This window comes from Pongo abelii, chromosome 14 (genome assembly GCF_028885655.2).
Source record: "Pongo abelii isolate AG06213 chromosome 14, NHGRI_mPonAbe1-v2.0_pri, whole genome shotgun sequence".
In the NCBI taxonomy this organism is placed as follows: Eukaryota; Metazoa; Chordata; class Mammalia; order Primates; family Hominidae; genus Pongo; species Pongo abelii.
The window spans coordinates 57,402,725-57,429,470 of NC_071999.2; the positions used below are offsets into that span (position 1 = coordinate 57,402,725).

At 39.8% G+C, this 26,746-nt stretch overlaps 1 protein-coding gene and 1 long non-coding RNA gene across 3 annotated transcripts in view; one reads left to right on the forward strand and one right to left on the reverse strand.

Moving 5' to 3' along the window:
- Nucleotides 1-841: 841 nt before the first annotated feature.
- LOC129049536 (uncharacterized) lies at nucleotides 842-12,911 on the reverse strand. Of its 2 annotated transcripts, none has more exons than XR_008512692.2 (5): nucleotides 12,575-12,911; nucleotides 5,880-6,061; nucleotides 5,539-5,644; nucleotides 3,274-3,493; nucleotides 842-1,161 (listed from the first exon to the last, which is right to left on the reverse strand). It is a non-coding gene; the product is annotated as an uncharacterized LOC129049536 (long non-coding RNA). The 2 variants fall into 2 exon arrangements; XR_008512693.2 differs by having other exon boundaries at nucleotides 5,270-5,644; nucleotides 12,575-12,901.
- Nucleotides 12,912-21,857: 8,946 nt separating this feature from the next.
- Nucleotides 21,858-26,746, forward strand: part of LOC129047361 (phosphatidylinositol 3,4,5-trisphosphate 3-phosphatase TPTE2-like) — a 98,523-nt gene continuing 93,634 nt past the window's right edge. The window contains 2 exon segments of the mRNA XM_054529068.2: nucleotides 21,858-21,878; nucleotides 24,574-24,630. The gene's annotated coding sequence lies outside the window, so the exon portion shown is untranslated.

Genomic DNA, 26,746 nt, shown 5'->3' on the forward strand with positions numbered 1-26,746 from the left:
ACACCTACCTACTATGTTTTCCTTTGTGATTGATAGATATCTTGGAGGAGATACACTGAGACTATGCCAATATCCTGTTTTACCTCAAACTTTCACCCAGTGATTTTAGACTACCAGTAGATCTTGCCTGCAACAATTATTATTGTGTTGTCTACCCAACAGTGACTTTGTATTTTCCTCATTTCTCCTGCATTCATTAATTACAATTCTCCTGTAAGGCAGAAGTATTACTTCTCCCCCATTTATTTATGTATCTATTCATTCACTTATATATTTATATCTATATATATGGACTGATGGATATTTATTTTATTCCACTAGTTTAGAATCAAATACTGTCATTATTTTCTTGGTCAAATTGTTCGAATTTTGGTCACTGGAAACTCCAATGGTGGGCTCTTCATCCTTTTGACTCTGTCATTGGGGGGTAGCTGTTGTTGTTTTGAGTCCTTCCTTATTTTCTGATATCACAAGATTTTCATGCTCAGTTAGATTTTCCCTGACCCAGACCTGGAATCAACCACTTTTCCAAGGAACTCTAAGAACCAAGACCTTCTGATGTAAACCTCTTGTGCTCCTTCCATTGGCTCACGTTATGTCTGAAACAATTTAGACTTGAACCCTTTACAAAGTTTTTCAAAAATATACTGCAAAGACAGGTGGAGTCTGCACTTGTTGAGTTTGTTCTAGTTGTTAAACATAGTTTATGTTACTCCCAGTGCTCCTCTGTCCACCCTATTTGTACCACCAGCATGATTCAGACATGAGGAAGATGAGAAGATATGGAAGTGGATTAAATTGTAGACAAGGGTATAGATGTAAACAGGTGATGTGGATACAGATGACGACATGGGTAGGGAGGCTGGGAGAATCTCTAGATGGAACTCAAATATGCACAGCTAAATTCTTTTTTCTTCATCACTATGCAAATAAAAAACACAAAGCTTTTAAAAGCAAGTCCAGAATTTTTGTAGTTTACATTTTTCTGGCTCTTTTGACTCTGCCTGTAGGGAAAGTGCTCTCTGTGACTTCAACTTTTCTTCTCTCTCTCTCTCCACCTCAAGTTGCCTCCGTCAGCTGTCTGGGCTGATTTATGGGGTCATGGCAAACCTGCTTCTCCATGAATCTCACACACTCACTGGGTGTGTATTATTATATGCCCTGTGTTAGGAATGAATAAAATTAAACACATGGATGTTAGATGAGAACCGAGTTAAATTCACGGAAATTAAGAGAAAGACTGGAAACAAACAAAAAAACTCTAGATTTCCAATCTTTCCATAAATAATAGGACTTCACACAAAAAAAAAAACCTAGAAGAACTATTCCAAATAGATGAGTATGAAATGTCTGCGGTAAGTCTTATCTTCCATTTCAGAATCTAAGAACACTCGAGAGTAACAACTGCACAGTTTCCTGGGGTATGTTATGAGCACAAGATTGTTTTTCTGCTTTATGAATAGTAATTCCATATATTTTCTATAAAGATGACACTATACTTTTTCTATATCCTTGTCAGTGTGTGTGCATGTATGTGCATGGTGTGTGTCTGTGACAGAGATAGAGTAAAGGGGGGAAAGAGAGAGAGATAATGTACTAGTTTCTTATTTTTACAGGAAATTTAAGACATGTCAGCACAAATCTAGACTGAGACTGATTCATTTGGCAGGAAGAATGTGTTTACGTGCCAGAGTAAACAGAGAATGGGGTGAGATCTCAAGAAAAGGGAGTGGGAAGGCAGTTTACAATTTAAGATATGAATAGAGGTGCCTTATTAAAATTATTTTCGGCCGGGAAGAGGTGGGTGGCTCACACCTGTAATCCCAGCACTTTGGGAGGCCAAGACGGGCGGATCACAAGGTCAGGAGATCGAGACCATCCTGGCTAACACTGTGAAACCCCGTCTGTACTAAAAATACAAAAGAAATTAGCTGGGCGTGGTGGCGAGCGCCTGCAGTCTCAGCTACTTGGAAGGCTGAGGCAGAACAGCATGAACCTGGGAGGTGGAGCTTGCAATGAGCCAAGATGGAGCCACTGCACTCCCACTTGGGCAACAGAGCGAGACTCCGTCTGAAAAAAAAAAAAGATTATTTTCAATTTCTCCTAGTCATGTTGAATTTTTATCCTGACCTCCACAGTGCTTGTTTCAAACTATCTACAGAATTTCCTCCTCCCGTTTGATTCCAACAATCACTGAGCCATTAACTCTAATGTATTCTACCTTCTCTACATCTTGTGCACTCATCTCCTCCTTTCTATTCCCACAGGTACCCACCTGATCTCGGCTCACTGCAACCTCCGCCTCCCGGGTTGAAGAGATTCTCCTGCCTCAGCCTCCTGAGTAGCTGGGATTACAGGTGCGTGCCACCTCGCCCAGCTAATTTTTGTATTTTTAGTAGAGATGGGGTTTCACCATGTTGGTCAGGGTGGTCTCAAACCCCTGACCTCGTGAACCGCCCGCCTCGGCCTCCCAAAGTGTTAGGATTACAGACGTGAGCCTCGGAGCCCGGCCTTATTTTTGTTTTTGTTTTTGTTTCCTTCAAGTGAACTCCCTCACCAAGTGTTGTCTGGACTATTGCTATAGTCTTATTCTCATTCTGGACTGCCTCTGAATTATTCATCCCTTGAAACCTATCCCAAGCATGTTCTCTTACTCATTAAGAGCCACCCGTTTCTCTCTTGGTGCAGCCAGCAAACCTTGTGTTAACCCATTCTATAATTCTGCCCTGAATGTATTCTAATTAATAGTTTACATACTTTTCTCGCCTACTTGACGGAGGCTGTGAGCTTCTTGAGGAGTAGGGATTGTGTCCTTATTTTTGTATCCCAATGCCTAACAGTGTCGGGCAAACTAAGTGTTTGGTCAATGAATAAAAAAATGAACATATAGGCGGAGGGTTGTGGCTCACGCCTGTAATCCCAGCACTTTGGGAGGCCGAGGTGGGCGGATCACGAGGTCAGGAGATCGAGACCATCTTGGCTAACACGGTGAAACGCTGTCTCTACTAAAAATACAAAAACTTAGCCGGGCGTGGTGGGGGGCGCCTGTTAGTTCCAGCTACTTGGAGGCTGAGGCAGGAGAATCACTTGAACCAGGGAGGCGGAGCTTGCAGTGATTCGAGATCACGCCACTGCACTCCAGCCTGGGCGACAGAGCAAGCCTCGGTATCACAAAAAAAAAAAAAAAAAAAAAAAAAAGAACATATAAGTAGGTGAATAAATGAAAAAATCTACTCAGTACACTGATGAAATATTAACTAGTAAACTACTCACCATCAATCCCAGCAAACGTTTCTCCCTGGGGCCAACAATTTATTACATGGAAGATCGTCTCCCTTAAGAAGAGGTCTTACAGGCTGTAGTTTCTCTTCTATAAATAAATTATGTTTTTCAAAATATCAAGAGTTATGCTTCATTTTTGAAGAAATTTGTAGTTCTTGGGCCTCATATCTCCATCTAGCGAAGCAAATTGGTAATACACCAATTAAGATACCTGGGTATGAATATAAGAAACACAGTTGTGAAAAAATTATTTATAGAAAATTACCCTTCCTTTTCCAAGGTTCAAAAACCTTGAATTGTATCTACTTTATATTTTTTGGAGTTCAGCAAGTCCTTTCTTTCCCAGATAGCCTATTTCTAAATATCTGGACAGTGTCATGCTATTGGAAAATATATGGGTGTATAGAAAACTTATGATTAGCTTGTTTTTCACCACTTTTAAATCAAAGAACCGTTGATATTTGTTAACAGGAATGTTATTTAGATATGTTATAGAATAATGTGAATAAAATTTTTGTAAATTATGCTAACAATCCTACCAATTTAACAAATATTTATAAAGGGTTTTTTATTTTTGTTTTTTGTTTTGTTTTGTTTTGAGATGGAGTCTCGCTCTGTCGCCCAGGCTGGAGTGCAATGGCGCAATCTCAGCTCACTGCAACCTCCGCCTCCTGGGTTCAAGTGATTCTCCTGCCTCAGCCTCCTGAGTAGCTGGGATTACAGGTGCCCCCCACCGCGCCTGGCTAATTTTTGTACTTTTAGTAGAGATGGGGTTTCACCATGTTGGTCAGGCTGGTCTTGAACTCCTGACCTCGTGAACAATCCGCCTTGGTCTCCTAAAGTGCTGGGATTACAGGGGTGAGCTCTCGCGTCCGGCCTCATTTTTGTTTTTCTTTCCTTCAACTTTTATTTTAAGTTCCGGAGTACATGTGCAGGATGTGCAGTTTCGTTACAGAGGTAAATGTGTGCCATGGTGGTTTGCTGCACAGATCAACCCATCACCTTGGTATTAAGCCCAGCATCCACTATCTATTCTTCCTGATGCTCTCCCTCCCCACCATCAGGCCCTCCCTGCAACAGGCTTCAGTGTGTTTTGTTCCCTGCCATGTGTCCATGTGATCTCATCATTCAGCGCCCACTTACAAGTGAGAACATGTGGTATTTTGTTTTCTGTTCCTCTGTTAGTTTGCTGAAGATAACAGCTTCCAGCTCCATCTGTGTCCCTACAAAGGACATGATCTCATTCCTTTTTATGGCTTCATAGTATTCCGTGGTGTATGTGTACCACATTGTCTTTATCCAGTTTATCATTGATAGGCATTTGGGTTGATTCCATGTCTTTGCTATTGTGAATAGTGTTGCAATAAACATACAGGTGCATGTATATTTATAACAGAATGATTTATATTCCTTTGGGTGTATATCCAGTACTGGGATTGCTGCGTCAAATGCTATTCCTGCCTTTAGATCTTTGAGGAATTGCCATACTGTCTTCCACAAGGCTTGAACTAATTTACATTCCCATCGACAGTGTAAAAGCTTTCCTTTTTCTCTGCAACCTTGCCAGTATCTGTTGTTTCTGGACTTTTTAATAATTGCCATTCTGACTGGCATGAGATGATATCTCATTGTGGTTTTGATTTGCCTTTCTCTAAAGATCAGTGATGTTAAGCTTGTTTTTCATATGTTTGTTGGCCACATGAATGCCCTCTTTTGAGAAGCGTCTGTTCATGTTCTTTGCCTACTTTTTAATGGGGTTGTTTGTTTTTTTCCTTGTAAATTTGTATAAGTTCCTTACAGATTCTGGATATTAGGCCTTTGTCAGATAGACAGATTGCAAAAATTTTCTCCCATTCTGTAGGCTGTCTATTCACTCTGATGATAGTTTCTTTTGCTATGCAGAAGCTCTTAGGTTCAATTAGATCCCATTTATCAATTTTTGCTTTGGTTGCAATTGCTTTTGGTGTTTTTGTCATGAAATCCTTACCTGTGCCTATGTTCTAAATGGTATTGCCTCAGCAATACTCAGCCTCAGCCCAGTTCTGAGCCCTTGCTGGAGAGGTGTTGCAGTCATTTGGAGGAGAAGAGACACTCTGGCTGTTGTGTGGTCTCCCTGATGTCCTGGAATATCCTGGCCAATTGAGTGATGGTTTTTCTCTCCAGTGCATCCTCCCTGACCAGCCAGCTCTTCCCTCCCCAGCTCTTGCCCTGCAGTGACTCTGAAAGCTTGTTGTTCCATTTACTGCTTACACTCACTTTATTTCATAGAGTAAAAGGTGCTTTTCAAACATAAGTTTATGTTGTTCATCTTCAGCTTCCCCTGTATTCTCTCACCATGTCATTGGCGTGGAGAAGCAGGAACCTAAACATGGGAAGTGAACATCAAAATATGTCATGATCACTGTGTGCTTCAAGGTAAATACCACTTCAGCGCGATATCCATTTGTATAAAGCTTAAAAATAACTGTCACAAAGTAATATATTTTCAGATATATCTATATTTACATCTACATCTCCCCTCTCTATACATAGATACATATCTAGACTATAAAGAAAAGCACAGGGATTATGAACATAACCTTCAGAAGAGTGGTCACCTCCATTGCGAAGCAAGGGGACTGGATCAGAGAAGAAATTCCAGCAGTCCTGTAGCTTCCACAGGACTAGAAATGTTTCATTCTGCATGAGGTCATGGGTTTATGGATGTTATTTAATTGTTATGCTTCATAACTTAGATGCATATCCCATGTTGAGAATATCTCCTATAGAAACAAAGCACCTGTATTTAAGAATGTGTAAAAAAAAAAAGGGAAAATAAAATAAATATAGTTACTATATAAGCTTCATGTTTGTTCTACTTATACAGGCTTATCTAAGTGTGATACTTATTTTTTTATAAAGGCCAAGTTTAATGATTAAATATTATGAGCATTATCATATAATACACAACAATAAAAATAATTTATGTTTTAAAACTAGTTTTTAAAAAACTTTAAGCAATATAACAAGCACATTATTCAGTTAAAAATAAATACATGTGCATAAATATAATAAGGTATATTATGCTGATAAAAGACTATTGAATATGAAAGAGTGGAGAAAGTCTGGTAGCATAAAAAAGAAGTAAATTATAATGCTTTCATATAAGGATTTAAGAAAGTTCCAGGGCATGGGGGTTCATGCCTATAATCCCAGCACTGTTGGAGGCTGAGGCAGGCAGATTGCTTGAGCCCAGGAGTTCAAGATGGGGTTTCACCATATCGGCCAGGATGGTCTTGATCTCTTGATCTCAGCTGATCCCCCCGCCTCGGCCTCCCAAAGTGCTGGGATTACAGGCATGAGCCATCATGCCCGGCCTTATTTAAGATTTACTAAAGGTTGGGCACGGTGGCTCATGCCTGTGATCCCAGCACTTTTGGAGGCCGACGCGGGGAGATCACTTGAGCTCAGGAGTTTGAGACCAGCCTGACCAACACAGTGAAACCTCATCTCTACTAAAAATACAAAAATTAGCACAGTGTGGTGGCGTGCGCCTGTAATCCCAGCTACCAGGGAGGCTTAGGTGAGAGAATCGCTTGAGCCCAGGAGGCAGAGGTTGCAGGGACCCAAGATGGTGCCACTGCATTCCAGCCTGAGTGACAGACTGAGACCCTGTCTCAAAAAAAAAAAAGTCTTACTACAGTGGTATAGTAATCTCTAGGTATGATATTAGCATAATAATAGACAAAGAAGCCAACAGAATAGAATAGAAACCAGAATGATGCCCATATATATGTATATATATCAACTGTATTTCTATATACTAGCAAGAGGCAATTGAGAAATGAAATAAAAAGTACCATTTGCAATAACATCAAATACATAGACCTATTTATTAAAAAATCATAAACTCATATAAATGAAAAAATATGCCATGTTTATGGGTTGGAAGACTCAAGTTTGTTGGGTGACAGAGTGAGACCCTCAAAAAAAAAAAGTCTTACTGTAGAGGTATAGTAATCCATATGGTATGGTATTAGCATAATAATCGATAAGGAAGCCAACAGAACAGAGACCAGACTATACATATATTATGTATATATATATATATGCCCATATATATACATAGTCAATTATTATTGAAATGGTGTTAAGGCAATTAGTTCAATGTGAGAAAAAGTCTTTCCAATAGATGGTGCTTTTCCAATTGGATAAACATATGTAAAATAGAAAAGAAATAAAGAAACGGGACCCCTCCCTTATACTATACACAAAAATAAAATTGATATGAATCATATATGTAAGCCAGTTTTTCTCAACTGGTCTTGCATTATCACCTTCCCCCCATTAGGAGCGTTTTAAGACATATTCTCCCTCTAATCACCCCTGGCTCCACCAGAGCCAAAATGAAGAAAAATAGATTGTCCTTAGTTTGGATTCCCACAGAAGTGAACTCCGTGAGACAAGGATTTAAAATATCCATAGGAAAGTGGAAAACAGACAGGGAGGGGAAGGCAACAGATACAGGCTATATTATCAAGCATGTCATCACCAGTGCCAGCTGGAGCTTTCTCCCACTGCAGAGCTCTGACAGCAAGTGTAGAGCATGTGCTTCAGAGTCTTCCTGTCCCAAGGTCAAGGGAGCTAGGGTATGCATAAACCATGGTGCATCAGTCATTAGTTGAGATCTCTGCTCAGGACTTATTAATCCCCTTCCCTTCTGGCCTGTTTTGAGTGAGGACCTAGAAGGTTCTGATGGCCAGGGAAACCCTCAGGCAGAGATTAAGGTGCAGGTGTGAACTGAAATAGGGAAGCTTGAGTGGAAATGGATAGCCACCGACATCTTCTGCTACAAATACCAAGTGTGAGCCGGGAAGTGGAGTACTGGAAACTCTGACACTGGCACGATCACTTTGGAAGAACTGTTTGGTTATTTAGGCTAAACATATGTATACCCTCTGGTCCAGTAATTCCACTCCTAACTCCACATCCAATAGAAACATGAACACAAGTTCACAAAACGATATGTATAAATGTTCATATAAGCACTATTCTTAATAGCAAAAAATCAATAATTCCCAAATGTTCATTAACAGTAGAATGAATAAACACAACGTGCTACATTTATACAGTGGGAAACTCTACAGCAATGAGTTTGAACGAACTACAACTATATGCATCAAAGTGGTTGAATCTCATAAGCATAATATTGAGGGAAAGAAGGTAGAGAAGAGTATACTGAATAATTCAACTCCTAAATTTCAAAACTGGCATGATGAATTATCCTATTAGAAATCAGAAGTAAGTCAGGCAGTGGTTAGCCTCAGGAGGGCGGTAACTAGAAGGAGGCTTCTAGGTACTGGTAGGTAAGGTTTTGCTCTTTGGTCTGAGTACTGGTTATGAGTACTGAGTACATACTGTACTCTGTATTCACACTGTGAATGCTCACTGAACTTCATACTTGTGATTTGTGCACTTTTCTCTATGTTTGTTATACCTCAACCAAAATTTTACACCTCAAAGAAGTCAACGCTGGCCTTTGTCGCCTACCTCTCCATACCATAAAAAGTGTGATTAAGGCTGGGTGCAGTGGCTCACGCCTGTAATCCCAGCACTTTGGGAGGCTGAGGCAGGCGGATCACGAGATCAGGAGTTCGAGGCCAGCCTGACCACCACGGTGAAACCCCGTCTCTACTAAAAATACAAAAATTAGCTGGGTGTGGTGGTGCGTGCCTGTAATCCCAGCTACTCAGGAGGCTGAGGCAGAAGAATTGCTTGAACTCGGGAGGCAGAAGTTGCAGTGAGCTGAGATCGCACCACTACATTCCAGCCTGGGTGACAGAGCGAGACTCTGTCTCAAAAAAAAAAAAAAAAAAGTGTGATTAAATAGACTGATCAATGAAACAGAACTGAATGTCTATAAATAGATCCTAATACATGTGGCATTTTACGCAATGATAAAGGTGGCTTTTCAAATTAGTGATAAATAGAAAATTCAACAAATGGTGTTGGGATAAATGAGTAGCCATTTGGAACAAAAATTAGTTTAGCTCTACTTTATATCTTACACCAAGGTGTACTTCAGATGAATAAAAGATTCTTATTTTTTTTTAAGAGACAGGGTCTTACGCTGTCATCCAGGCTGCTGGAGTCCAGAGACTCACTACAGCCTTGAACTCCTGGACTCAAGTGATCCTCTCTCCTCAGTCTGCTGAGTAGCTGGGACTACAGGTGTGCATCACCATACCTGGCTACCTGGCTAATTGTTAGCTTTTTTTTTTTTCTAGAAACTGGGTCTCACTATATTGCCTAGGCTGGTCTCAAACTCCTGGAATCAGGTGATCCTCCAATCTTGGCCTCTCAAAGCATTAGGATTACAGGTGTGAGCCACTGTGCCAGGCCCAAAAGATTTAAATTTTGAAATAAAACAATAAAATGAGTCAAAGAAACATTGAGAATAATTTTTACAACTTTACAGTTTTTTAAAAAAGCACAATATAGCAAAAGACCTCCTAAAACTAGAAGACTGATGAATTAAATTGTTTAAAAATGTGTGGCAAAATGCACAATAAATAAAAAGTTAGACAACAAATTGGGAAAAATATTTCCAATTCATGATGCATATAGACAGCTAACATCACCAGTGTAAAAGAGCTCTTTCAGATCAATAAGGAAAAGATGAATAAGCCACCAGAAACATGGACAAAAAGTATATACTAACAGTTCATTGAAAAGAAATAAAAGTGACTCAAGGCCAGGTGCGGTGGCTCGTGCCTGTAATCCCAGCACTTTGGGAGACTGAGAAGTTCGAGAGCAGCCTGACCAACATGGCAAAACCCCGTCTCTACTAAAAATACAACAGTTAGCTGGGCGCGGTGGCACAGGTCTGTAGTCCCAGCTACTTGGGAGGCTGAGGCAGGAGAATGGCTTCAACCCGGGAGGCAGAGGTTGCAGTGAGCCAAGATCACCTCACTGCACTCCAGCCTGGGTGATAGAGCGAGATTCTGTCTCAAAAAAAAAAAAAAAAAAAAGGTGACTCAAACATGTGAAAAGATGCTCAACCTTACTCATGATGAATAAAATAAAACTGAAAGCTACAAATATATTATTCCTGTAGTGCTAGAGTACACCAGGTATTATAAAAGTATTTTAAAATACACTTACTTGGCAAGAGTATGGGGAAGGAGGTACTTTCTTACATTGCTAGTGAATAAAAGTTGGTGAAATCTTTATGGGCAACAGTTTACTGAAAGGCAAGATCTATTAATATTACAGATGAATATACCATCTGAACATATCATTTAATTCAATAATTTTACTTTGGGAATATATCTTACAAACATATTAGAACATAAGTAAAATTACACACACACACACACACACAGACGTTATTAATCTTATTTTGAGTAGCAAAAAATTGGACCAAAAAATCCTAATATCTGTCAATAGAAAATTGGTAAATAAAAGCAGCCATCCAAAAGAATAAAAAACAATTTTTTTACAAATATGGAACAACTTCAAGTGACAAAAGCAATGTGTAGGAGGTGTATAATATTATATAGTATCTATCGTTTATATTTTTTAAAACGTAGAAAATATTCTTTATAGACAGAAATAAATAAAATTAACAATAGAAGTATAAATCGAACTCATAAATATAAGTGAATAGTAAAGGGTTGACTCAGCAGCTATGGGATTGCATGCCTCAAAGAAAAGACTGACTCTTGACCAACAATTAGCTCTTGAAATATCCTGCCTGATAAGAGTGTCTTTGTATACCTCAGGCCTTGGGCAATGCCAGAGTTTGTGCTAATAATGTAATTTATGGTGAACACCTGTTTTTGCTTGCCTGGAGCCCTGGGTCATATTGTATGAGTTTGACTTCATAGGGAGGAATGGGTTGGAGACTGAGTATTAGGGTCAATAGTGTGGGGGTTTCATGCCTATGTAGCTGACCTTGGACACAAAAGTTTGTGTCAGCATCCCTGGTTGACAATTCTTTGTCCATATTGTCACACATCATTGCTGGGAGAATTAAGTTCTGTTCATATAACTCCACAGGGAGAGGGCAACTGGAAGCTGTGCCTGGTTCTGCCTGGACTCTGCCCTAAGTGCCTTTTTCCTTCCGAATGTATTCTATAGCCTTTCATCGTAATAAACCATAACCATGAATAGAACAGCTTGTCTAAGTTCTGTGAGTCCTTCTAGCTCCTTATTGAATACGGTGGCGGCATTGGGTCCCTCAACACACTAGATAAAGTAATTAGAGAAGCATTTATTTTTTTCAGATGCTGGCCTTGAAAAGGAATAAAGACTACTTAATGAGCTAAGTATTTAGTTTAAGATGTTAGATAAAGGGCAACAGAATAAAGATAAAGAAAGTAGAAGGGGCTGTCTGGCTGTTTACCATCATCACACTTTGCTGCCTCTCTTGGACAATCTATAGACAAAGTTAATAAAAGAGTGCAACAAGTTTTCCGAATGCAGAATTGATATACAAAAAAAGATTGCATTCCTATATACCAGCAACAACAACTTAGAAAACATAATTTTAAAAGCAACACAACATAATCGTTATGGAATCATGAAGATGTCAATTCTCCCAAAATTAATGCATAAACTTGATGCAATTCCAATACAAATTCAAGAGGATTTTTTACAATACTGAACACGCTAATGTTACAATTCATGGGGAAGAGCCTATGTTTAAAAACAAAGCACCAAAGTGGGAAACTTGTTCTACCAGATTTAAATAATTATTAAAAAGTTAAGTTAAACAGTGTAGTATTGGTGCACAGGTAGATGTATAAGCTAATGAAATGAAAGAGAGCCTAGAAAGAGCCCAAATAATATATGGAAATATAAATGACAGACATGGCATCAGAACTCAGTGGTAAAAGATGAGAGTATTCAATAAAAGGTGTTGAAATTTTTGGCTGTTGATATTATAATAAAAAATAATATTTGGTCCTTGTCCTTAGTTCCTGACACACAGCTCCTGAAGTCCTTGGAATCTCCAGAGTGATGACTGAGTTAATCACCAATGGTGAATGGCAATGATTATCAGTGAGGACCAAAGCTGAGTCTTCGGGCTTAGGGCAGGAGCACAGACAAGGAGAGGGGCTCTTCCTTTTGAGGCTTGTCATCTAGAACTCATTGTCACTGGAAGCCAGGGCCTAAATGAGCCTATCAGTTGCCTGGGGTTATAAGAACAAGTTTGAGTATTTATTTATTTATTTATTTTGAGTTCGGGGCCCCTGTGTATCTGCTCACTGCCTGCCCGCAGTTCAGCTTGTGCTTGATGCTCACTCACCATTTAGCCGAATGAAGGAACCAGCTGAGGGACCTCCGGGAGGAGGCGCTGCCCACGGAGCCCCGCGCCGGGGGCGGGGCCTGACAGGAGCTCTGCTCAGGCTTCAACATGGCGGGTCGTTTCTGTTGACTTCGGCTGTGGAAACCGAACTCCCCCTCCATGGTTTCCCCAGGCTATGAGGTGGGGGCCTAACCTCGCCTATAAGGGTCAGGCGAGCTTTCTGGATGCTCGAAGGACCTTTCGGCCTGCGCAGCCGGAGCAGCTTGTGCCAATGCCCTGCCATTTCTGTGAGGGCCCACGAGGCCCCGGAGGAGCCTCGGAGCCCCCGCGGGCCCTCGCGTCAGTGCCTCAAGAGGGTGTTCGGAGCCCTGCTCGGGAGCTGGTCCCCAACGAGGTGTGGAACCCCTCCTTGCTCAAACTCCACGGAGAGAGTGGTAATAAGATAGTAATGAGACCGACTACTGTTTTTTGAACCTCCACTAGTCACTGGCTGTCAGGGGTTGGGCGAGGGGTGGAATCTAAGGCCCAGAGTTCCTCTATTATAGCCATGGAGAGCCATTAATACCTGCTTAATAGAGTTGTGGTGAGACATGGAATGGGCAAGAAAGACACTTGATTTATTTATTGATTTTTAAAGTTATTATTATTATTATTATTTTGAGACGGAGTCTTGTTCTGTCACCCAGGTTGGATGGAGTGCAGTGGTGCGATCTCAGCTCACTGCAACCTCTGCCTCCCGGGTTCAAGCGATTCTCCTGCATCAACCTCCCGGGTAGCTGGGATTACATGCATGCGCCACCATGCCTGGCTAATTTTTGCGTTTTTGGTAGAGACGGGGTTTCATCATGTTGGCCAGGCTGGTCTCGAACTCCTGATCTCCAGTAATCCACCCGCCTTGGCCTCGCAAAGTGTTGGGATTATAGGTGTGAGCCACCTCACCAGAAAGTGCCAAGAAAGGCACTTTAGACAGTGCCAGAGTTGAGGATTTGGCCTCTGACTCGCTGCAGTTGCCAGACTGCAGTTGCCACACTGTGGCCTCAGAACAGTCTTACCCAGTCCTGAAAACCCCAGTGCCTTGGAAACATCAGGATTGGTCAGAAGGACAGTAAGTCCTTAAGGCGCCAGCCCCTGCTCCTCCCCGCAGATTGAGGGGTAAGTATTCCAGGGTCTATGCAGGACCCTTATCCTGCTAGGACCTGCTTCCAGAAGAGTTGATCCCAGCCATGAAAGTGCCTGATGCCTTCAGCGAAGCAAGCAGGAAAGGCTCAAGTGATCCTCCTGTATCACCCTGGTGAGTAGCCAGTAGCTGGGACCACAGGCGCGCACCACCATGCCTGCTTAATTTCTTTGTAGAGGCGGGTTTAGTCGTGTTGCCCAAGCTGCTCTGGAAGTCCTGAGCTCAAGCAATGCGCCTGCCTTGGTCTCCCAAAGTGCTGGGATTACAGGCGTGAGCCACCACGCTCAGCCCAAGTTGTGATATTTTATGCACTCTTTCATGTAGCATGTTTTCAAGGTTCATCCAACTTGCAGTGTCTTAATGCTGAATAATATTTCATTGTGTAGATATAATGTATTTTTAAAGTTTTGTTTATTTTTAATTGGTACACAACAAATATTTGTACATATTTATGTGGTACATATGAACATGTGATGTGTTGTTACATGCATAAAATATGTAATGATCAATCAGGGTATTTAAGTTATCTGTCACTTTGAGTATTTGTCATTTCCATATGTTGGAAACATTTCAAGTCTTCTCTTATAGCTATTTTGAAATACACAATACATTGTTGTTAACTGTAGTCACCCTACTCTGCTATAGAACATTAGAACTTAACTCCTTCTATGTAACTGTATTAACCAACTACTCTTCCCTGCCAACCCACACACCCTTCCTAGCCTCTGGTATCTATCTATCCACCATCAACTTTTTTAGCTCCTACGTATGTGATAACATGCAATATTTGTCTCTCTGTGCCTGGCTTACTTCACTTAACAGTGACTTCCAGTTCCATCCAGGTTGCTGCAAATGACATGATTTCATTCTTTTTTTATGGCTGAATAGTACTTGATTATATATATCGCATTTTCTTTATCCGTTTGTCTATTGATGGACACTTAGGCGGATTCTATATTTTTGCTATTGTGAATGGTGCTGTGGTAAACATGGAAGTACAGGTATCATCCCTTTGATATACTGTTTTTTTTCCTTTGGATAAACAGCCAGTAGTGGCATTGCTGGATTGTATGGTACCTCTATTTTCAGTTTCCTGAGAAATCTCCATACTGTTTTCCATAGCGACTGTACTGATTTACATTCCCACACAACAGTGTATAAGAGTTCCCCTTTCTCTGCATCCTCGCCCACATCCATTATTATTTTGTCTTTTTAATCATAGCTCTGTAGTCCAGGCTGGAGTGCAGTGGTTACATCTTGGCCCACTGCAATGTCCGCCTCCCAGGTTCAAGCCATTCTCCTGTCTCAGCCTCCTGAGTAGCTGGGGCTACAGGCGCATGCGACCACGCCTGGCTAATTTTTGTGTTTTTAGTAGAGATGGGGTTTCACCATATTGGTCAGGCTGGTCTTGAACTCCTGACCTCGGGGGAGTCTCCTGCCTTGGTCTCTGAAAGTGCTGGGATTACAGGCATGAGCCACCGCACCTGGCTGTATCCTACAACTTTACTGAACTTACTTATCAGATCTAAGAGTTTTTGGTGGAGTCTTTAGGTTTTTCTAGATACAAGATCATGTCATCTACAAAGAGGGACAATTTTACTTCCTCTTTTCCAATTTGGATGTCTTTTATTTGTTTCTATTGTCTGATTGCTCTGGCTAAGACTTCCAGTACTGTGTTGAATAGGAGTGGCAAAAATAGACATCCTTGTCTTGTTCCAGTTCCTAGAGGAAAAGCTGAAAGCTATGATAGGATGATGTTAACTGTGGGTTTGTCATATGTAGCCTCTATTATGTCGAGGTATTAATAGGCTCCTTCAATGCCTAGTTTGTTGAGAGTTTTTATCATGAAGATCTTTTGAATTTTATGAAACCCTTTTTCTACATCTCTTGAAATGATCATATGGTTTTGTTCTTCATTCTGTTGATGTGATGTGTTATCTTTGTTGATTAGTGTATGTTGAACTACCTTGGCATTTCTGGGACAAATCCCACCTGATCCTGGTATGTTATCTTGTTGATATGCTGTTGGATTCAGTTGGTTAGTATTTTGTTGAGGATTTTTACATCTATGTTTATCAGGGATATTAGAGTTTAACTGTCTTTTTTTTGTTGTTGCATTCTTATCTGGTTTTGGTATCAGGGTACTGCTAGCCTAGTAGAATGAGGAAGAATTCCGTCCTTTTCAATTTTTTGGACTAGTTTGAGGAGAATTGGTGTTAGTTTGTCTTTGTAAGTTTGGTAGAATTTGGTAGTGAAGTCATTAGCAGTGAAGCCATTGGGTCCTGGGCTTTTCACTGTTTGGATTCTTTTTTATTATGGATTCAATTTCATTACACATGATTGGTCTCTTCAGGTTTTCTATTTATTCCTGATTCAATCATGGTAGGTTATATGTGTCAAGGAATTTATGCATTTCCTCTAAGTTTTCTAGTTTTTTAATATATAGTTGTTCATAATAGTGTATGATGACTTTTGGTATTCCTGTGGTGTCAGTTGTAATGTCTACTTTCATTCATTTATTTATTTCTTTATTGACCTGGTGACACGGTCACCTGGGTGACACAGTCTCACTCTGTCACCCAGGCTGGAGTGCAGTGGTGTGATCATGACTCACTGCAGCCTCAAGCTCCTGGGCTGACGAGATCTTCCCACCTCAGACTTCTGAGTAGCTGGGACTACAAGCATATGCCACCATGCCCAGCTAATTTTTGTTTTTTTTTTTTAGAGACAGAGTTTCGCCATGTTGCCCCGGTTTGTCTCATACTCCTGAGCTCAAGCAGTCCACCTGCCTCAGCCTCTCAGAAATGCTGGGATTACAGGCATGAGCCACCGTGTCTGTCAATGTCTTATTTTTCATCTTGGATTTTGTTTATTTGGATCGTCTTTTTCATAATCTTGTTTAGTCTAACTGACAGTTTATCGATTTTGCTTACCTTTTTGAAAAAGGAATTTTTGTTTCATTGATTCTTTATATTGTTTTTGAAATCTGTTTCATTTAGTTCTGCTCTGATCTTTATTATGTTTGTCCTTCTACTAATTTGAGGTTTGCTTTGTTCTTGCTTTTCTAGTTCTTTGAGGTGTATCATTAGTTTGTTTATTTGAAATCTTTCTACTTTGAAAATATAGGTGTTTATTGCTATAAACTTCCCTCCTAGCACTGCTTTTGTTGTATCCCATAGGTTTTGTTACGTTGTTTTCAATTTTCATTTGTTTCAAGACATTTTATTTTTTGAGACAGGGTCTCTGTATCGCTGAGGCTGGAATGCAATGGTGCGATCTTGGCTCACTGGAACTTCCACCTCCTAGGCTCAAGCGATCCTTCTGCCTGAGCCTTCTGAGTAGCTGAGATTACAGGCACGCACTAGCATACCTGGCTAACTTTTGTAGAGGCAGAATCTCACTATGTTGCCCAGACCAGTCTCAAACTCCTGGGCTCAAGCAATCCACCCACCTTGGCCTTCCAAAGTACTAGGATTACAGGCATGAGCCACCACACCCAGCCTGTTTCAAGACATTTTTTGATTTCCTCTTTAATATCTTCCTTGACTTAAAGGTCATTCAGGAGCATGTTGTTTAATTTCCACGTATTTGTACAGATTCCAAAGTTTCTTTGTTATTGATTTCCTATCCTATTTCACTGTGGTCTGGGATACTGGTATGATTTTGATTTTTGAAAATTTGTTGAGACTTATTCTATGTCCTAACATATGGTCTGTCTTGGAGAATGTTCCATGTGCTGGTGAAGAAGTATGTGTATTCTGTAACTGTTGAATGAAATGTTCTATAAATGTCTGTTAGGTCCATTTGGTCTAAAGCACAGTTTAAAATCAGTGTTTCTTTGTTAATTTCCTGTTTAGATGATCTGTCTAATGCTGAGTAGAGTGTTGAAGTCCTCATCTATTATTGTATTGCAGTCTATGTCTCCCTTTAGCTCTAATGACATTTGCTTTATATATCTGGGTATCCCAGTATTGAGTGCATATATGTTTAGAACTGTTATATCCTCTTGCTAATGTATCTCCATGTCATTCTATAATGACCGTCTTTGTCTCTTTTTACTGTTTTGTTTGTTTGTTTTTGAGATAGAGTCTTGTTGTGTTGCCCACGCTGGAGTGCAGTGGTGTGGTCTCGGCTCACTGCAACCTCCGCCTCCTGGGTTCAAGCAATTTTCCTGCCTCAGCCTCCTGAGTAGCTGGGATTACAGGTGCCTGCCACCACGCCCAGCTAATTTTTTGTATTTTTGGTAGAGATGGGGTTTCACCATGTTGGCCAGGCTGGTCTCGAACTCCTGGCCTTGTGATCTACCTGCCTCAGGCTCCCAAAGTGTTGGGATTACAGGCGTGAGCCACTGTGCCTGGCCCCTTTTTACGGTTTTTGACTTAAAGTCTGTTTTATCTGATATAAGTATAGCTACTCCTGATCACTTTTGGTTTCCCTTTGCACAGAATATCTTTTTCCAGTCCTTTCCTTTCAGTCTGTATGTCTCCACAGGTGAGGTGAGTTTCTTGTAGGCGGCATATATTTGGGTCATATTTATTTTTTAAATCCATTCAGCCAGTCTGTGTCTTTTCAGTGGAAAATTTAATCTATTTACATTGAAGACTATTTTTGATATGTGAGGGTTATTCCTGTCATTTTATTAATTGATTTCTGGTTGCTTTATATGTCCTTTGTCCCTTTCTTTCTCTCTTCTTGTTGATCGTTTTAGATTGGTGGTTCTCTTTAGTGATAACCTTTGAATTGTTTTTCTTATTTGTGTGCTTGCTCTACCAGTGGGTTTTATACTTTCATGTGTTTCTGTGATGGTAGATATCATCCTTTTGCTTCCAGCTGTAGGACTCCCTTACGTATTTCTTATATACCTGATTGAGTGGTGATGAAAAACCAACAGCTACCATTAAACTTAGTGGTGAAAGTCTTAAAGCTTTTCTCCTAAGATGAGGAACAAGCCAAGGATGCCTGCTCTTGCTTTTTCTATTCAACATTGTACTGGAGGTTCTAGCCAGGATAATTAGCCAAAAAAACCAAAACAAAACCAACAACAAAAAAGAGATAAAAAGCATCTAGATTGGAATGGAAAAAGGGAAACTGTATTTTTTGCAGATAAATAATGTTGTATATAGAAAATCTAAGGAACCCACAACAACAACAACAACAAACCTGCTGGAGCAACAATTGAGTTCACAAAAGATTTAAGATCAATGTGCAAAAAATCAGTTATATTTAGAAACACTAGCAATGAGTAGCCTGAAAATGAAATTAAGAAAGTAATTTTATTTACAATAGCATTAAAAAATAAGACTAAAACAAAAGAAATGTAAGACTACAAAACTTTATTGAAAGTGATTAAGATCTAAATAAATGGATTCACATTCTGGATTTATTGAATGGAAGACATTACTGTTAAGATGACAGTACTCCACAAATTGATCTACATATTCAACTCAGTTCCTATCAGAATCCTAGCTTCTGTTTTGCAGAAATTGACTTGCTGATCCTAAAGTTCATTTGAAAATGCAAGGGACTCTGAAGAACCAAAATGATCTTGAAGAAGAACAATGAAGTTGCAGAGTCCACACTTTATTATTTCAAAACTTACTATAAAGCCATAGTGGTTAAAATTGTGTGGTACTAGAATAAGGATAGCCATGTAGATCAATGGAATAGAATTGAGAGTCCAGAAGTAAATTCATACATTTAAGGTTGGTTGATTTTCCACAAGGGTATTAAGGCCATTCAGTGGAAAAGAACAGTCTCTTCAGCAAGTGGTGCTGGAACAACTGGATATCCACATACAAATGAATGAAGTTAGATCTCTTCCTCACATCATACAGAAAAAATCAACCTCAAATGGAAGAAGTATCTAAATGTAAGATCCCAAACTGTACTCTTAGAAGAAAACATAGGTGTAAATTTTTCTGATATTGACTTAGTAATGATTTCTTTTTTTCCTCTCCTTTTATGTGGGACAGGAAAACTAGAGGGGTTTAGAGTTGTCTTACTGCTTTTCCCCTATGTCAGACAAGGCCCTGATAAAGCAGTTTTTCTTTAGGGCAGGGCTTTCACACAGAGAATAGAATGCTCTGGGCATATTTCAAAATGGTTGCTGTACCCACTCACTCTGTCCACCAACTAGGGTATATTTTGAAATGGTTGCTTTTCCCTTTTCCTTGCCTAAAGAGCCTGAGGAAATTTTCTTCAGCCTTCATGATGAGAGCCTGGTAGGGTTTCTGGAAGTAAAATTCATGAAAGTATAAAGGGTTCCCAAGGTGGGACTTCAACAAGTTTTTAACTCTCAAGCTAGTCCACACTCAGCCACCGGTAATTTATTGATTAGCATTTAAGTGTTCCTACCAATTACTGGCTCCTGTGGCTTCTGCTCTCAGGTAAACTGTGATGTTCTGTAGTACCTGTCTCTCTAGTTTTTGAGGAGGTGGTTTGCCCTGTGACCTCTATTCTCTGACAGATCTAAGAAAAGTTGTTGATTTTCAGTTTGATTATCTTTTTTCCTGTTGTGAAGATGGGAGTGATGACTTCCAAGTTCTCTGCATGTTGGAGTGGGAACCGGAAGACCTAATTAACTTCTTAAGAAACTGCCAAACTGTTTTCCAAAGTGGATCTAGCACTTTACCTTCCTGGCATTGTATGAGAGTTTCAGTTTCTCTCTATCTTTGTCAACATGCCATCTTTCTAATTTTAGATATTCTAATAGGTATCTAGTGGTTTCTTATTGTAGTTTGAATCTGCATTTCTCTAATAGCTAGTTATGATGGCCATCTTTTCATTTGCTTGTCAGTTGCAAATCTTTATTGGTGAAGTATCTGTTCACATATTTTGCCCATTTTTTAAAAGTTGGGTTGTTTTCTTACATTTGAAGTTTATTTTTTGTTATAATCAAAATTTTAATGGACACATAATAAATTGTACATATTTATGAGGTACAATGTGATGTTTCAGTACATTTTACATGGTATAATGATCAAATCATGGTAATTAGCATATCCATTGCCTTAAACATTTACCATTTCTTTGCTGTAAGAACACTCAAAATCCTCTCTTGTGGCTAGAATATGGGTGTATTTTAAATGTACACCTATTTGTTTTCTCACAATCCTAGAAAATGATAGCTTGAGTCAATGACGTTTCCCCTGCAAGTCTTATCAACCTTGCTTACTTTAGTGAAATTTAATATGGTCTAGAAAACACTGAGCCCTCTGGTTATTCTCTCTAACCCACAAAGGAAGCTGAACACTTGATAAAAAGTTCATCAGCGTAAATAAGAAGAATCCCCTCCATTACATACAAAAGAAAAAATAACTGGAGAGAGATAGTCTCTGCTCTAAGGTTATTATCCTGTGGTCTTTGGTTTTGGTACATTCTCCCCCACCCCATGCCCTTTTCCCTCATCTTTAATGAGTATCTGTATGTGTGGCAGAACAGCACGTTTTTAAGTCTCTGCAGTCTTGGACCAAGCTCGTTTTATTCCCTACTCTACGAGAATCTCAAGAGCACCAGGATTCTGTTTGGGGTTGCCATGGACACAGAGTTCTTAATCCAGTACTGGCTTATTCTCAATACGAGGTAAAGAACTAGAGGTGAGGGTCTCTGAGCCAAGGTAGTCCCATCCCATCCTCTGCCCTCTCAGTTGGCTAATGTCCTCTCATCCTCATCAGGAGAATTAAAATCATGTAAAGTTTTGGTGGGGGAACTAGATGGTGGTCTCTGGGGCCCAAAGACAGGAAAGTTTGCTTATACCCAGTTGGGGGGACCACTAATTGATATTCCTTTCCCCTCCCAGGGACCTTACAGAGTCCCCTTATCCTCAGGGTACTGGGGGACAACTAGTGGGTATAGGGCCAAATAGTAGTAACCTTGTTATTTTCCAGGAATGGGGTAAAGATTTGATCTAACAAGCTTGGTTTTGGGAATTAAAAAATGAAAAAAGGAAAAGCTATAATCCTGAAAGGCAACAGGAGAGAAAACTGCTAACAGGATCTTGAATAAATTTCTCCCTCTTAGAGAAAGTTGTACTGAAGACACAAGACTGAGACTTGTGTCATTTTAGCGGCTGAACCGACCCCAACTTCTTCTGAGCGGCAGTGACGCCAGAAGCAGTCTGGCTTTCAGGTAAGCAGGTCCAGGGCTTACAGGGAGAAACTCCCAGGTGTCCAGCTCTGCCTTGGGTTGCCCTGGTTCACGTCCAAGGGTGTGCTTGGGCCACATCTCTGGAGCAGAAGGTGGTAGACTGAGAGCTTTGATATTTCTACTTCTATTGCACATGAGCTGGTATAACCCCAAAGGTATGGAATTTGCTGCTGTCTGTGACCCAGCAAATAGAAATAGAAAAGCAATTAGATAGAAAAATAATAGAAATAGAAAAAACATTTTAAAAATAAAACAAGCCTCATTCTATGCCTGTTAAGGTCCTTAAAAATAGGACATTTTAGGCAGTGTGATAACATGCATATACTGGTCGCTTTCATCTTTCCTATAGGGGCGGCTGCTTGCCATAATGGTGATGCTCTGTTCAGGATGGTGACCTAGTGCTCAGCTCTGGAAGCCACTCCACAGAGATGGCCACCGAAATGGCTTCAGTGGTGCCATCTCAACACCTGAAACATTGTTAATTATTACAGTGAAGGTCACAAATGGGCTTTTATTAGTGAGATTGGTGACTTACAAAGCAGCATGAAGGATGTTACAATTATATGACATTTTAAGATCTGTGAATCAGCTAAAGTGTTTTGGAGACAGCCCACCCTTGCATAAACAGGATAAAGGGATATGAGTGTGGCCTGTAGTGTATACTTAGAGATGACACCCCAGGCTTGATCCTCATATGGTCCTGTCTCCAGGAAGGTTTAGGAAGATTTTGGCCTCTGGAATATTAGGATTCTGTTGAGAATGAACCTTTCATGCTTGGAGCACCTAAAGTACAGAAAGCTTGCAGAAGCTTATGTACTGTGCCTGCTTGCTACTGAATTCATTTGCTAAATGAATATCTGTATGTGTGGCAGATTTGATTGGAGACCTACTTTTTATTATAACCTGGTAGCATGATTATAAAGGTGTAGCTAACCTTCACCTAACTCAAACTTCTGTGGTTTCTCCTATCTACCAAAAAGCATTTAAGAATTCTGTGTGATCACGTTATTTTAGGATAGTTTGCCATTCTCACCCTCCTTAGAAGGCAATTTAGCTAGCTACTTATTCATGTCCCATGAGGGAAGTCATTCTGTGCTCCCAAGCAGCTTATCAAAGTATGATTTCAGACTTCATGCAATACTCTCCCTGAAAGGAGTTCAGGTAACATGTATGGATGTCTTGTGTCCTTTTTGTAGATTAGTTTCCCAAGGAACTTGCTTAGCAATCCTGGCTTGTCACCTGGATCTGAAGAGTAATTTGAGTGTCTTCCAGTTCTCTTCCTCAGTAGAAGATATCTGAAAAATCCAGTAATCATTCAATAAGGCTGCTTATGTCAGAAACTCAAATTCTTATGTTTTTGGTGTTTTGAACATTTTCCCCTGTTATGACTTATTAGTGTATTCTGTATAGACAACCCAGTTGTCCTTCCTGCGGAAAAGCAGCGGATACCTCTAGATGCCTTTCTTTTTGTAAAAGATATTGTTTTTCCTGAGACCTGGATGAATTTCCATGAGCCATTCAAGGGCATGAGAACACCCACTTAGAACTTGAAAGGTTCCCTTCATGGCCCTCAGACCAGGCTAACGAGATTTGATCATTTGAACTCCAGCACTCCTTTCCTCACAGGCTGAAAGAATAGCACAATATTAATGTCTATCTGTGCTTAAAGGTTTGAGCTATCGATCACAGTCCAAAATTAGTTTGTGTAGGATAACTTTTACTTAAAGACATAAAAAGATACCATTTAATATATTGCTTCTAAAATGTGTTTCTCACACATTTCCACTGTGAGAACAAGGTTCTGTGGTCAAATAAGTCCAGAAACCTCAGCACACTTTAGGGAATCCCAGTTTTTATCAGCAGCAAAAAAAAAAAAAGAAAAATGTGTGCAATCAGTTTCTTAAACTTATTTAAACATTTGAAAAATTAGCAAATTGTGGCAAAGAGCATTAATTCTTGAGTCTTGGGAGTGTATTAGTTTGATGAGCATGTTTGTGTATTTGAAACTAAAAATATGTATCAGCTTATATTGCCACATACTGATTTTTATGGCATAATATATGGTATAGAGAACAGGTGGTCTAAAAACCAATATTTGCAAAATGCTGAATATTCAGCATGATTTTATGAAGTTGACAGATGTGGAGTGTATTCTGCATGTGTCTTAACTTACAGATGAGGAAATGAAGTTGTAGAGAGATTAAATTAGCTAAGCCAGTGGTTTGGGTGCTAGGAAGTCTTGATTTTGTAAAATATAGCCATATAATTAAAAAAAAAACCAAGAATCCAGACAAAAAGAAAACAAAATCATTCTAAACGTATAATCTACTTTAAGTTCACAAAAGGTTTTAAACATAATTTAGGCTATCCTTGACTTACCTACTTGTTTATTTCCTACCAAGGATGACCAGGAACTAGCCATTGATAGAGAAACATTCATTATTCTTACACTTTCTTTCTTTTTTCTGTGTCTTTTCACACACACACACACACACACACACACACACAGACAGTCTCAGAAGTACTAGTGTTGTGCCCTGAAATTGTTTGTTTAGTTCCTGTCAAAATTCCTCTGATTTTATTTTTCGTGTCCTGAAATACTGTCGAGATTAACATCCTGATTGCCTTCCAAAATATCTGACTTTATTTTTTGTATGTGCTTTTTACTCTTTGGTAGAATTCTGGATTCATTAACAGCGTCTACCATATGCTCTGACAGCTATGACCACAATGGGTGAGTTGACTGATCTAAGTGGTGAAAAATGCTGGCAGCATCAATGGCAAAAACAGCTTTTCATAAGAGAGTATAAGCATCTTTAGGTAGCGTTGTTTTTGAAGCTATGTGAAAAAAATAAGATCAGGTCAGAAGAGGGACATTTGGTACTCAAAGGTTGTTTGTGACTCTTAATAACTGGCTGCCAAAAGCCTTAGGAGACTATCAGAATGCCTGTGTATGAGACTCTATCAAGAGCAATTCAAGAGAGGAGAGAATCCTACTTGGAGAAAGAAGGTGGTAGCATTGGACAGGCAGCAGAATAGCCCTTAGCAGAAAGAACAGAGCTAAGAGACCCTGTATCTGTCCCTCACCCTTCAGAGCTGGTGCCCAAACCCAAAGCCATCATCACATTGGATGGAGCCCCTGCCTCAGGTTTAGTCACTTGATGCTATTTGAGGGGAAGCAAAGATATCTGTGACTCATGAAGAACGTGAGTCACATGGTGGAGGGACTTGAGAATTAGGAAATCAAAATGGGCAAGAACGATGTGTGCCTTCCAATGGAACATGAATTTGAAGCAAATTTCAGTTCAATTTGCTGTCACACATGATGATCAGGTTCAGTAGTAAAGAATTGTACTTAAATCTTGATTCATTTAACTTTCTGGAGAGTCCTAAACAATTTATATTACTAACACATAGAGACTTCTTTCTGGAGAAAAATGAAGTACCAGGTGCCAAGTAACAGATTTACGTGAGAATTTTTTAGGGACAACACATTGCAATTTGTAGCACAGTCATAGCCAATTTGAGCCAAAAAAAAAAAAAAAAAATGTAGTGTATGAATTTACGTTGTTTCTTCCTGTTTGCTTTTAATCCTTTGCACTGATCCCAATGAACTGACATCAGAAATCTGTGCTGGAGCTAACAATGAAAGGTGATTGATAATATATATTGGAGATGGGAGGAATTCAGGTTCGTGAAAATCAGTTTCAGAATTATTCATGGGAAAATAGTGTTCTGGACACTGATTCTAAAATTCTTTCTAAAAAGTTAGGTCTTAAGTGAGCTAAGTCATATTTACCATATCTTTCAGATTCAAGGAATTTTGATGTTCAAATACATTGGTCATATCTGCACTCCGTGTGGCAAATCTGTAATATGTTTTTACATTTGGTATTTAGAGTAAAATACAGCACCCTTACGTAGAACTTTATAATAAGCTTCATGAGTTCAGATATCATTGGTACTTTTATGACTAATGCTGTTTCTGTTATACTCAGAAACTTCTTTCCTATCCTAAGATTACAAATATATTCACAAAAATATTTTTTTGTATTTGAATTAATTTTCTACATTCAAATAAAACAAGTGCTGCTGCTGTTACTATTAACGTCTCCCCAGATTAGTGTTATATTCTATACACTTCATGCAATGCCAGCTTAACAATGCCTTTAACATGGCGCAAGGATGCTACAAAAGGAAATGCTGGTGTGTATGTCAAAAGACTTTCCTGGCTGGGCATGGTGGCTGACGCCTGTAGTCCCAGCACTTTGGGAGGCCAGGGCGAGTGTATCACGAGGTCAGTAATTCAAGACCAGCCTGGCCAACATGGTGAAACCCCATCTCTATGAAAAATACAAAAATTAGCCAAGCATGGTGGTGCGTGCCTGTAGCCCCTGCTATCTGTGAGGCTGAGGCAGGAGAATTACTTGAACTTGGGAGGCCGAGGTTGCAGTGAGCCGAGATCGCACCACTGCACTCCAGCCTGGGCGACAGAGCGAGACTCTGTCTCAAAGAAAAAAACAAAAAAAGCAAGCAAAAGAAAAGTAATTGGAATTAGTTTGAATGGAAAACATTAAGTCTAGGAAGTTACATGTTGTCTTACTGTGTACATTTTAAGTTCTTTGGCACTGCACTGTGTGTGAACTGAGAGTATCTTCCAGTAGGCTGTCCATTGCAACATGTGATATAAAGGAATACGATTATACATGTATATATGGATATACAAACACATCCATGCATGCATACACACACGAGAGAAAGAGATTTGTACTATTCACTGTCAGGAGCATCCATGGGAACAAGGAGTTTCCTTGAAACTATTTCTAGAGTCTTCTCAGGATGAGCTTTGT